At 42.0% G+C, this 13,949-nt stretch overlaps 2 pseudogenes; both read left to right on the top strand.

Annotated features, from left to right (window-relative positions):
- Positions 1-118: 118 nt before the first annotated feature.
- On the top strand, positions 119-8,944 carry LOC125887293 (myosin heavy chain, fast skeletal muscle-like; annotated as a pseudogene).
- On the top strand, positions 8,941-11,629 carry LOC125887292 (myosin heavy chain, fast skeletal muscle-like; annotated as a pseudogene).
- The last annotated feature ends 2,320 nt before the right edge of the window (positions 11,630-13,949 follow it).

The following is a 13,949-nucleotide window of genomic DNA, read 5'->3' as shown; positions in this document are numbered from 1 at the left end:
CACTGAGGAGGTTGGTATCATAAAGTCTGAGTCATCTGGAAATTCAATATGACCAGTTCTGATAATCATAAATGTTTTATTCCAGGAGAGGACAGTCAAAGAAGATGACGTCTCTCCAATGAACCCTCCCAAGTATGACAAGATTGAGGACATGGCCATGATGACCCATCTCAATGAAGCCTCTGTGCTGTATAATCTCAAAGAGCGTTATGCAGCATGGATGATCTACGTAAGACAATGTGCCGAATGATATAACAGTATGGTTGGAAATACTTGACAGAAACACAGAGTTAACTGTTGAATCTCTGTGATCACTTTCAGACCTACTCTGGGTTGTTCTGTGCCACTGTGAACCCCTACAAGTGGCTCCCAGTGTACGATGCTGAATGTGTGGCTGCCTACAGAGGCAAGAAGCGTATGGAGGCTCCACCCCACATCTTCTCTGTCTCTGACAACGCTTATCAGTTCATGCTTACTGGTAAGTCATTACCATAACAATGTCCAGTTTATATGAGGTTTCTGTTGCAGTAAAACATCATTAATTCTTGTGTTTTATTTAACAGATAGGGAGAATCAGTCTGTCTTGATCACGTAAGTTTATTACATTTACATTTGTTGACTCTGTTTAACACAGTCAGATATCTTGATCAGCTTCTTACAAGTCTGTGTCTATACCTAGTGGAGAATCTGGTGCTGGAAAGACTGTGAACACCAAGCGTGTCATCCAGTACTTTGCAACAATCTCAGTTGGTGGAGACAAAAAGAGGACATGTCAAAGGTGTGTAACTGTATAGTGATCACAACTCACTTGTCTTTCAATATGACATATATTTCCTGGAGAGGGGGGGGGGATAAAGTCATTTTCTGATAGCAAGTTTAAACCTGGATTATAGGGGTCACTGGAGGATCAGATTATTGCAGCCAATCTGCTGGAGGCCTATAGTAACGCCAAAACTGTGAGAAATGACAACTCCTCTCTTTGTAAGTATGGAGCGATTTCTACACAGGCAGGTCTTGTTACAGATTGTCAGTGTCATGGGACTTTAAAAATTCCTTTCTTCCAAACAGGGTAAATTCATCAGAATCCATTTTGGCACAACTGGCAAACTGGCTAGTGCTGATATTGAGACATGTAAGTAATAACACTCATATGAACAATTGGAATTCAGAATTGGCCAGGCTGTGACTTATGAACAATATATGTAGATCTGCTGGAAGTCTAGAGTGACATTCCAGCTTCCTGATGAAAGAGGCTACCACATCTTCTACCAGATGATGACCAACCACAAGCCTGATCTGATTGGTAAGCAAACTGAGATTCTGCGCAGCGATTAACCCAGGGTGAAAATCGCATTTCATAGTTGGACAATAAACAGTAAAATTTTAGAGAATAATTCCAGGGGACAAGGAAAAAATTGTAGCCTCTCTTTTATACAACATCTTTTACACCATGATGACACGTCAATCTTTTTCTATCTCTCAACAGGCAGGGATAGGACCTTTCTTAGCACTGGCTGAGTCCACCTGCACATGTCCAGATTTAAAACAAAATGACTGAAATCAAATTAACATGTACTGCTGACAATAGTCAGGTGCGCCGTGCTGTCCAAGGTGCTGAGTGTGTCTGGAGCAGAGCAGGTCTCTGTCTCCCCGTGCGCAGTAGTGTGAATATTTATGCTATTAAGTAAACAGAGAAAACGTGTCTCTCATTGTTTAATAGCAGCAAAACAAAAAGGCTTCATTCATCAAAGACCGAAACTCAATCTCTCTCCTTCTCTCCCTCTTTTTCATCTGGCTCAGGTGTGTGGAATGGATCCGTCGTCTCTGGCTGGCTGCAGGAGCCAACCGGGTTGTTTGTTTTTGTTGTTTTTTTTTACTGGCCGTGAGATAAACATTTCCTGCAATTAAACTGGTGAACTGGTTTATAAACAGTGTGCTGTGAGATCTGCCGCTGCACACCTCAAAACCGTGCGTAATAATCGCGCGTAATCGCCGCTCCTCGTCAGTTAAACAACACGTCTGTCATGTTTGTCTCACTGACAGGTGGAAACCGACAGATATTAACTCTGAGCTGCTCCATCACTGACTGCTCTTGTCCTGTACTCTCCCTCTTCTTTCACTCCTGTCCTCTCTGACTATCACTAAACTCTGGCTTTTGAACAATGCAGGAGAAATGTTGCAGACAGTTTATATTATCAGCCTGGGCCTGGGGCTTGTTGTAACAGTAAATGGGATGTTTTGTAACTTGTGTAAGTTAAACTGTATCTGTGAGTGTACCTCTTAGCCCAGCAATGTGGGCAGCCGGGTCCAGCCACACGCTGCAACTGCTGCCAAGTACTAACGGCTGCTAGCCCCGCCCATTGGAAAGAGTGTGGGATATACCACTACTAGGAATTTAAGATTTAAAAAGCACATTATTGCACTTTCATAATGAGCACCGCTTACATTGTGCTTTTAATAAATACTACTGCATTGTTCAAAAATTATTAATTGTGTCTCAAATTATTCTAGCTTTATTGATGGGAGTCATGTCCCCTGTTGTAACCATATTGCAACTTTTTATGAAACACATGTATTGACATTTTACCCCAGAGTTGGCACTCATCACAACCAACCCCTATGATTTCCCCATGTGTAGCCAGGGTCAGATCACTGTGGCCAGCATTGATGACAAAGTTGAGCTGGAAGCCACTGATGTGAGTGATCCCCACTTCAAAATGTTTAAATATATTTTGTGCATTAAATGCATCATCAAAAGTGCTTCTTCAGATGCAATTACTTACGTGATTATATTTTGTGTGGACACCTCTTTTGAATTTAGAATGCTATCGATATCCTGGGCTTCACCGGTGAAGAGAAGTCAAGTATCTACAAGATGACTGGTGCTGTGCTCCACCATGGTAACATGAAGTTCAAGCAGAAGCAGCGTGAGGAGCAGGCTGAGCCCGATGGCACAGAGGGTGAGTATTCAATGTCAGCTAATAGAAAATACCTTGGAGCAAGACAGTAATAACGTTTTTAATCACACTGGTTTCTGATGGAAATCATTGAACTGTTTTCAGAGGCTGACAAGGTTGCTTACTTACTGGGTCTGAACTCAGCTGACATGCTGAAGGCTCTGTGCTATCCAAGAGTAAAGGTCGGAAATGAATTTGTCACCAAGGGACAGACTGTGCCTCAGGTAAACATGAATTATTAACATCCGATATACTACTATTTAAAACAGATTATTTTTGTTGGTTGTAGTGAAATTATGTAATGTAATGTAAAAATAATTCATTTGAAAGAAGAAATGCAGTGGAAGAGTTCAGTGTATTACTACTCTTGATGTGTTTTATACATTGCATGCTAAATGCATGATGCAAATTAAGTCAAGATCCATCTCAGCTGTATTTTCTATTTTGGATTTGTTGTGTGATTTGTCTCATTAGAAGAAGTTTAAATTACCAGTAATCTAGCATTTTACTAAAGTGTTGATGGACTTTATAAAATGACATCCTTGTTTTTATTCAGGTGAATAACTCAGTGAGTGCCCTGGCCAAGTCTATCTATGAGAGAATGTTCTTGTGGATGGTCATCCGTATCAACCAGACACTGGATACCAAACAAGCGAGACAGTACTTCATTGGTGTCCTGGATATTGCTGGCTTTGAAATCTTTGATGTAAGCTTCATTTCCAAAAATTCAGCAGCCAATCATTTTCATGACAGAATCATTCTTATTGCCTGCAAGAGACTATACTGATTATATTTCCCCTCACAGTTCAACACCTTGGAGCAGCTGTGCATCAACTTCACTAATGAGAAACTGCAACAGTTTTCAACCACCACATGTTTGTCCTGGAGCAAGAGGAGTACAAGAAGGAGGGTATTATCTGGGAGTTCATTGACTTTGGCATGGATTTGGCTGCCTGCATTGAGCTGATTGAAAAGGTAATCACTTGATTTTGTGATTATATGTAGTTGTTCTCGATTTGACTTAATGTGTCACTTAATGACATACTATGCTTTTTCAAGCCTATGGGCATCTTCTCCATCCTTGAAGAGGAGTGCATGTTCCCTAAGGCCACAGACACATCCTTTAAGAACAAGCTGTATGACCAGCATCTTGGCAAAAGCAAAGCATTTGAAAAGCCAAAGCCCGCCAAGGGCAAGGCTGAGGCCCACTTCTCTCTGGTGCACTATGCTGGTACTGTGGACTACAATATCATTGGCTGGCTGGACAAGAACAAGGATCCACTGAATGATTCCGTTGTGCAGCTATACCAGAAATCCTCAGTGAAACTGCTGGCTACCCTGTATCCTCCCGTCGTTGAAGGTATGATAGCAACTACAGTAAACTAAAACCCATCTCAGGGTCAAACATACTGTATATTTTTCAGTAACAAGAATGTGTTCATGTTCATTTGACATCACATTCTAACAAAATATGTGTACTGTAAATTATCAACAGAGACTGGTGGTGGCAAGAAGGGAGGCAAGAAGAAGGGTGGTTCTATGCAAACTGTGTCTTCACAGTTTAGGGTAAGGTTTAAAATTGCAAATGTATCTCTTATATGTCAGTTTGTATGAAAATTCACTCGTAATAAGACTGATCATTTTCTACAGGAGAACTTGGGCAAGCTGATGACTAACTTGAGGAGCACCCATCCTCACTTTGTGCGCTGCCTGATTCCCAATGAGTCAAAGACTCCAGGTACATAAAGAACATAATCTCAATAGAGTCATTGAGAACTGGTTTAGTTTTGTTGGTGTCTATGATGTAACAAGGAGATTATTTCATCAAAAAAGTTCATCAAGAAATTTCTGTTTTCCAGGCTTGATGGAGAACTTCCTGGTCATCCACCAGCTCAGGTGTAATGGTGTGCTGGAGGGTATCAGAATCTGCAGAAAAGGTTTCCCCAGCAGAATCCTCTATGGTGACTTCAAGCAGAGGTATCAGTGAATATTTCAACATAGTTTTGATGCAGATTATTAAAAGAAAATGCTCACACTGACCATTAACTCTCTCATAAAAGGTACAAAGTGCTGAATGCCAGTGTGATCCCTGAGGTCAGTTCATTGACAACAAGAAAGCTTCAGAGAAGCTGCTTGGAGTCAATTGATGTTAATCACGATGAATATAAATTCGGACACACTAAGGTAAGCACCTTTCTATCCTTTTTTTTTTTTTTTTAAATGAAGAATAATAAAGTTGTCCAGTCCAGTGTGTTTGAGGGTTTTTCTGTTAACAATATATTATGTACAAGATATATCTATTAATAATGAAGCATAACATCTTAAAACTACTCACTTGACTTTAACGAATTCAGTTCCAAGTGCTCAGATGTTAGAACAGAGGTAAAGCAGCCAGAATGTCTCCATTCATGAAACCCCTTACGCCTGAAAGGTGTTGAACCATGTAAGGTGGGTGAAGTAATCACAATCTGAGTTCATCCTGCATTTATTTTTAATTTTTGTTTGTCCAGGTGTTCTTCAAGGCTGGTCTGCTGGGTGTCCTTGAGGAGATGAGAGATGAAAAACTGGCAACTCTGGTCACCATGACTCAGGCTTTATGCCGTGGTTACGTCATGAGGAAGGAGTTTGTGAAGATGATGGAGAGGAGGCATGTTGAAAACAGATCATTCTAAATAATGGTGTGAAAAATCCTGAACAATACTGTCCATAACAGCAACTTCTTGTCTGCAGGGAAGCCATCTACACCGTTCAGTACAATATCCGCTCATTCATGAATGTGAAACACTGGCCATGGATGAAGGTGTACTACAAGATAAAGCCTCTGCTGAAGAGTGCTGAAACTGAGAAGGAGCTGGCAGCCATGAAGGAGAACTATGATAAGATGACAAATGACTTGGCTGCTGCCCTGGCCAAGAAGAAGGAACTGGAGGAGAAGATGGTGTCCCTTCTGCAGGAGAAGAATGATCTGCAGCTGCAAGTAGCATCTGTAAGTTCACATCAACTGAAAGTTGTGCTTTTTCCGGTTTTTCACTGTCAATGTGCTAACATGTTTTTTTCATGAAATTAACTAGGAAGCAGAGAATCTGTCAGATGCTGAGGAGAGATGTGAGGGACTTATCAAGAGTAAGATTCAGCTGGAGGCCAAACTCAAAGAGACAAATGAGAGACTGGAGGATGAAGAGGAAATCAATGCTGAGCTCACTGCCAAGAAGAGAAAACTGGAGGATGAATGCTCTGAACTCAAGAAGGATATTGATGACCTGGAGCTTACCTTGGCCAAAGTGGAGAAGGAGAAACACGCCACTGAGAACAAGGTTCCTAAATAATATTCTGTCCAGCAGATCAAGCAAAATTATGATGATTACCATTTATTGACAAAATCTTTCTCGCATACTTAGGTGAAGAACCTGACCGAGGAGATGGCCTCTCAGGATGAGAGCATTGCTAAGCTGACCAAGGAAAAGAAAGCCCTGCAGGAGGCTCATCAGCAGACTCTTGATGACCTGCAGGCTGAGGAAGACAAAGTCAACACTCTGACCAAGGCCAAGACCAAGCTTGAGCAGCAAGTGGATGATGTAAGTGCACAAAGTTGCTCAGAGTGGAAAGACAAGATTCTTCTTGAATGTGATGATTAAAAGCTCATTGTATTTCTCAGCTTGAGGGTTCTCTGGAGCAAGAGAAGAAGCTGCGTATGGACCTTGAGAGAGCCAAGAGGAAGCTTGAGGGTGATCTGAAATTGGCCCAGGAATCCATCATGGATCTTGAGAATGACAAGCAGCAGTCTGACGAGGAATCAAAAGTATATTTTTTTAATTTATCCAACAACCACTCAACAACCACATCCTGGGGGACTGCTTGAACTCTATCTACTCTTTCTACTATTTTCACAGGAAAGACTTTGAAATCAGTCAACTCCTGAGCAAGATTGAAGACGAGCAGTCATTGGGTGCTCAGCTCCAGAAGAAGATTAAGGAGCTTCAGGTGACATATTGAGCTACAAAAAACATCATTGCATAGTTTACAGTTCCTGTGTTGTGTAGTAAAAGTGGAAGTTTACTGAAAGACATTACACCTACATTCAACAGGCCCGTATTGAGGAACTGGAGGAGGAGATTGAGGCTGAGCGTGCTGCTCGTTCCAAGGTTGAGAAGCAGAGAGCTGACCTCTCCAGGGAACTTGAGGAGATCAGCGAGAGGCTGGAAGAGGCCGGTGGTGCTACTGCTGCTCAGATTGAGATGAACAAGAAGCGTGAAGCTGAGTTCCAGAAGCTCCGTCGTGACCTTGAGGAGTCCACTCTGCAGCATGAAGCCACTGCTGCTGCTCTTCGCAAGAAGCAGGCTGACAGCGTTGCTGAGCTGGGAGAGCAGATCGACAACCTCCAGCGTGTTAAGCAGAAGCTTGAGAAGGAAAAGAGTGAATACAAGATGGAGATTGACGACCTCTCCAGCAACATGGAGAATGTTGCAAAAGCAAAGGTGCACAATGCATTGCATGTTATGTTAATACCCAAATTAGTACAGTAAATAAGGTAATCAATATTATAGCCAAAGTAAAATCTGATCACTGATCTCATCTCTCTTTTCCTCATCAGGGAAATCTTGAAAAAATGTGCCGCACTCTTGAGGACCAACTTAGCGAACTGAAGACCAAGAATGATGAAAACATCCGTCAAATCAATGACACAAGTGCACAGAAAGCACGTCTCCTGACAGAAAATGGTATCTACAAGTTATCAGTGAATGATCTGTTGTGAGTCATTGAGAAACAAAACACAAACTAATGGTATCATGGCACTTCTTACACAAGGTGAGTTCAGCCGTCAAATTGAGGAGAAAGAAGCACTTGTCTCCCAGCTGACCAGAGGCAAACAGGCCTTCACACAGCAGATTGAGGAGCTGAAGAGACAGATTGAGGAGGAGGTTAAGGTAGGAAACTGTTTAGTAAGTGTGTATTGGTATATATGATTGAGATTAAGGAATTTTGTATATTCAATAATATTTTTTACACCAGGCCAAGAATGCTCTTGCCCATGGCCTGCAATCAGCCCGTCATGACTGTGATCTGCTGAGGGAGCAGTTTGAGGAGGAGCAGGAGGCCAAGGCTGAGCTGCAGCGTGGAATGTCCAAGGCCAACAGTGAGGTGGCACAGTGGAGATCAAAGTATGAAACTGATGCTATCCAGCGCACTGAGGAGCTTGAGGAAGCCAAGTGAGTAACATTCATACAGTTGAATGGCCAGTTCAGAAGTGTTTCATTTTGGCATAAGTCAGCTGACAACTGCACTGCTAACATTAAAACTTGCATTTCAATAAATGTTTCCAAAATATTTGTATTTGCTAATCCAACACCTGTTTAAGAAAAAGATGAAAAATAATCCCTACCCTCAGAACATTAAGCCTGGGCAGAACACCAGTGTTACATCTGTAACACCAGTAGCTCCATTCAAATAGAATATTCCCTGTTCCCACTGGGGCCAAATGGATTCAGCTACCTGTTGCATAATGTGTTCAGAGCTCACATTGCAAATTCTTGTTACTGACGCCTCAAGTAATCAAACCATTCATTGGGAGAAAAAACTTGCCTTTTCCAAACAGGAAGAAGCTGGCCCAGCGCCTTCAGGAGGCTGAGGAGCAGATTGAGGCAGTGAACTCAAAGTGCGCCTCTCTTGAGAAGACCAAACAGAGGCTCCAGAGTGAGGTGGAGGACCTCATGATTGATGTGGAGAGGGCCAATGGGCTGGCTGCCAACCTGGACAAGAAGCAGAGGAACTTTGACAAGGTAGCATTGTTTACTTTATATGGCTCAGCCATACAAACAATGAAAAAGATACTTTCATTTGTCTTTATACTGCTGTGTAACAATCTGAACTGCATTAATTGTGTTATTCAGGTGTTGGCTGAGTGGAAACAGAAGTATGAGGAGGGTCAGGCAGAGCTTGAGGAGCACAGAAGGAGGCTCGTTCTCTCAGCACTGAGCTGTTCAAGATGAAGAACTCCTATGAGGAAGCTCTGGATCAGCTGGAGACCATGAAGCGTGAAAACAAGAACCTGCAGCGTGAGTTCTACATTATTGAACAGTTACACTGTATTCAAAATGTTTTGCAATAAAGTCTTTATATTCTACATTTTAAGGCTTCACAATTTACACCTGTATCTCCCTGCAGAGGAGATCTCAGATCTGACTGAACAGATTGGTGAGACTGGCAAGAGCATCCATGAGCTGGAGAAGTCCAAGAAGCAGGTGGAGACAGAGAGGGCTGAAATCCAGACAGCTCTTGAAGAGGCTGAGGTACTTTGTTTTTCTAAGAGATCTGAAAAACATTCTAAATCAGCGACAAATATATTATTAAAGGTTTGAAAGCAGAGATGGACGTTTCGTTCTTTGATATCATCAGGGAACTCTGGAACACGAGGAGTCTAAGATCCTGCGTGTCCAGCTGAGCTCAACCAGATTAAGGTGAGGTGGACAGGAAGCTGGCAGAAAAGATGAGGAGATGGAGCAGATCAAGAGGAACAGCCAGAGGGTGATTGACTCCATGCAGAGCACTCTGGATTCTGAGGTCAGGAGCAGGAATGATGCCCTGAGAATCAAGAAGAAGATGGAAGGAGACCTGAATGAGATGGAGATTCAGCTCAGCCACGCCAATCGCCAGGCTGCTGAGTCCCAGAAGCAACTGAGAAATGTTCAGGCGCAGCTGAAGGTACTGTAAGACACAGAGCTGTTGCACAGACTGTGGTCAGTGACGGAAACATGTATGTGAACATTTTCCTGATATTTTTCCACTAGGATGCGCAACTGCACCTTGATGATGCTGTCAGAGCCCAGGAGGACTTCAAGGAACAAGCTGCTATGGTGGATCGTAGGAACGGTCTCATGATAGCTGAAATTGAGGAACTCAGAGCTGCTCTGGAACAGACAGAGAGAAGTCGCAAAGTTGCTGAACAGGAGCTGGTGGATGCCAGTGAGCGTGTTGGACTTCTGCACTCTCAGGTGAACAAACCCAGTCATTTATTCAATAATTTAAAAAGCTAATGAGATTTAAAATAGCTTCAAAATCAGGCATGTGATGTGAGAGTAGGTTTTTCTGTGATGATCTGGAGAATACAAGGATGAGGCCGATCGCGGAGTTCTTCCTTAATGCACGTTTTTTACAAGCTCGGATCAACATTGGCCACATGCAGAAGCTATGTGTGTCATACATGAAGAGAGAGACACAGCTTATATACTCGGATGGTAGCATGTGTGCTGTTACCTACATGGTGCTTTGCCAAATTGAACTTGGCCAACTAAAATTAGTCTAACTGGTGCATCTAGCATTTCTGATGCCATGATAGCTGTCCTGGCAGAACATTATCCTCAGGGGTTCTTTGACCTAGTATCCATTGGTCAGTGAAGATGTAAAAATACATACTAACATGTTGACTCAAATGCCTAAATCGTTCTGTAGAACACAAGCCTTATGAACGCCAAGAAGAAGCTTGAGGCTGACCTGGTCCAGGTCCAAGGAGAAGTGGATGACACTGTTCAGGAAGCAAGGAATGCAGAGGAGAAGGCCAAGAAGGCCATCACTGATGTAGGTTTAAACTTCATTTGTTCATAAGCCAATTTACCTTTTTTTTTTTACAACATTTCTAATGTTTTATGCTGTATTCTCTAGGCTGCTATGATGGCTGAGGAGCTGAAGAAGGAGCAGGATACCAGTGCTCACCTGGAGAGGATGAAGAAGAACCTGGAGATCACTGTTAAGGACCTGCAGCACCGCCTGGATGAGGCTGAGAACCTGGCCATGAAGGGTGGAAAGAAGCAGCTCCAGAAACTTGAGTCAAGGGTAAGAAAGTCATGATAACATTTTTCACAGCTGGAACATGAGTTTTGAAGAGAAGATGGATACTCATTATCTTGTTTTCTGAAGGTGCGTGAGCTGGAGGCAGAGGTGGAGGCTGAGCAGAGACGTGGAGCAGATGCTGTTAAGGGTGTCCGCAAATATGAGAGGAGAGTAAAGGAGCTCACCTATCAGGTACAGTCACTTTGACATTTAATATAGAAATCAATTTCACACAGCTGACTCTCTCAAATCAAGTCAACATATACAATTACTTTCTACTTTATTTTTGCCTTTAACAGACTGAAGAGGACAAGAAAAACATCTCCAGGCTGCAGGATCTGGTTGATAAGTTGCAGCTCAAGGTGAAGGCCTACAAGAGGCAGGCTGAGGAGGCGGTAAGGACAAAACATACATTTTCAACACTCAAAACCTTGCTACTGTGGCAGGTTTATTTTACACAAAGTAGACTGTTGGTCTTTGTGGACATTAAAACAATGTCAATCTCTATGGTTTTTCAGGAGGAGCAGGCCAACGTCCATCTGTCCAAGTGCAGGAAAATCCAGCATGAGCTGGAAGAGGCTGAGGAGCGTGCTGATATTGCGGAGTCCCAGGTCAACAAGTTGAGAGCAAAGAGTCGCGACTCTGGCAAGGTAAATACATACAAATTTCAGCTAAATGAAAATTAAATTTAGGTCATGCAATACTCTCATCATAGTGTAATAAGTGTGTGTGTGTGTGTGTGTGTGTGTGTGTGTGTATGAACTGTGTGTTAATTTTCCTCTTCTTCCCCTTTTTCTTCTTCTCCTTCTCTACAGGGAAAAGAGGCTGCTGAGTAAAGCAATTTAGCTGGTGGGCTGTTTCTAATCATATAATATGATGTGAAATATTCCATAATAAAATAATTTTTAAAATAATCTTAAAATACATTGTCTGTGTTATTTTGATCTAAATGTGTCTTCTGAGAGGGAGCAGATGTAAGCAGATGCTGACTACAAAAAATATGCTGCATAGATTTTTTATTTACATTTAGCCCAGCAAACTTTTTATGTTGAAAAGACATTTAGAAAAAGAAAAAAAAACTTTTATGGTCACTGGTAAAAAGACATTTAGAAAAGGTTCAAAAGTGAAAAGTTTTTCACTGAATACTTGAAGATGTTGATTGAATGTTTGCATTTCGAACTTATTTCACGAGGATTGGCAATATAGAGATTTTTCATCCTCTACAGTGTCCAAATAATACACCTTTTAAAACTAAAAATGCTCACTGTAATATAAAACAGTACAAGTGGTGCTGGCTTTAGGATGACATCAATAGCAACATATAAGTTATATACTTAATCATACTAACACATCCATAGTTTTCCCTTAAAAGACAATGAAGACTGTGTGACACATGCGATAAATGTATTTATTAAGCAACAATTTAAATATAACAATGAAAAATGCTCTTTAAATACAATTAAGATAAGATATATTTTATTGATCCACCAGAGGGGAAATTCAAATATCACAGCAGCACAAGACAAACACAAAAAGACAAATAGAATACGATAAAAAAAAAAATAGAAATAAAATAGAATGATAGATAAATAAACGATAAATAAAATAAAATTGCTACATCAAGTTGAATACTACAATGAGAACGCAGTACAACATTAATGAGCAGAAGAAACCCGTCCCCAGGCACCATCTTGGCCATCCTTCACTTTACAATACATAATTGATGTAGGGTCCCTCTGGTTTGTCTCTCTGGTTGTAGGAAGAAGTTTGATGTGATATGATATGATGGAAACTTATAAATAAAACAAGTATTATAAGGAAATGTATTTTCACTGAGGGGAGGGTGAATGTCCATCATGGATTTCATATACATAATTGAGCATATTAATCTCTGTATTTGCAGTATGAAATGCATGAATAACGATAGAACATATTGGCCTCTAGTTTCCCGGCACGGCGCAGAGTGGCGAACCCGGCGCAGAGCTAGTTTCGAGCAGTGCAACCCAAGGTGCGCTCAGTTTGGTAGTTTGGCAGACCGAGGTGCGCTGAGATGGGTGTGGTGGCGCAGCAGGGGGAGGTATCGACAGATCCAGCTTGGCGCAGTGACAGTTTTGTGCCAAAAGGCTTCGCCGAAGGTGTGCTAAAAGTTCGCCAACTGAAACCAGGTCTACTGTCAGCACAGACGGAGCGCAGACGGTGTAAGTGGAAGTTTGGCTGATCGGCGGACAGTGCGCACACGTCACCAAAATCTCACAGGCAGGTTTCCAGAATGTCAGGCACATTAACGATGCAATAAATACCCACAAAACCACAATTCAATGCAACTATCTGCAATCAGCACATAAATGTATCTCTATATCGACTGTCCTGTCACATCTGATGTCAGATCAAATAGTTTTACTGTTTGGCACTGAGTCAGCTGACTAATGATTCACATGGAAACCCAACCTGATTTGATTACATCACAGCTTAAACTAATGAAAAAAACCTCTCAGCCAACCACAAAATAGCCACAGCATCAGATAGGTAGCCCAGGCTACCTTTGCATCATCATCAGCCCGTGGAGGTCTGCTTGCAGTTCCGTATATTCGGACAGTGCGAGCTTGGACCTCCCGGACCAAAACATCACTTTCCTCTTGGGAGAAGTTTGGCCGTCTGACGCTGCTGCTCTCTTCTGCCATGGCGAATTGAGCAAACTCTCATTAGCCTTCACGCGGCGCATTAAAGGGGAGGGGAGAGGCTAATTTGATTGGTGTGATGTGAATCGGCTGTGTAAAACCCACTCCACGTCTTCTCTCCTCCCTCTTTCTGACTTGCGCAGGTAGGAGGGTAGGAGGTGGGAAAGAAGAGTACCCAAATGTCATTCTGTTTTGAACTAGAATTCAACATTGAAATCCCAGTTGCTGCTCACCGGCATGGGTTATTTACAAGTCATCCAAAAATATACTATACTACATTAATAACTGCTGGAACCATCTGTAACATTGGAGGACTGTGGTATGGAAAAACTAGTCAATGTGCCCCCACTGTGCATTAATAGGTCCCAAGCACAGGCATTTGAGAAGAGATCCAAGACATTCCAGAGGTATTTTATTATGAAGAATGTCTCAGACCACTTTTAGACTCCTCTGGAAAAGTTGGAGAAACCATTTGAGGGTAAGGGAAAAG

The sequence above is a fragment of the Epinephelus fuscoguttatus genome, linkage group LG4, assembly GCF_011397635.1.
Source record: "Epinephelus fuscoguttatus linkage group LG4, E.fuscoguttatus.final_Chr_v1".
NCBI classification, from domain to species: domain Eukaryota; kingdom Metazoa; phylum Chordata; class Actinopteri; order Perciformes; family Serranidae; genus Epinephelus; species Epinephelus fuscoguttatus.
The sequence above is the reverse complement of the archived record's forward strand: the minus strand, read 5'-3'. Positions and strand labels throughout refer to the sequence as shown.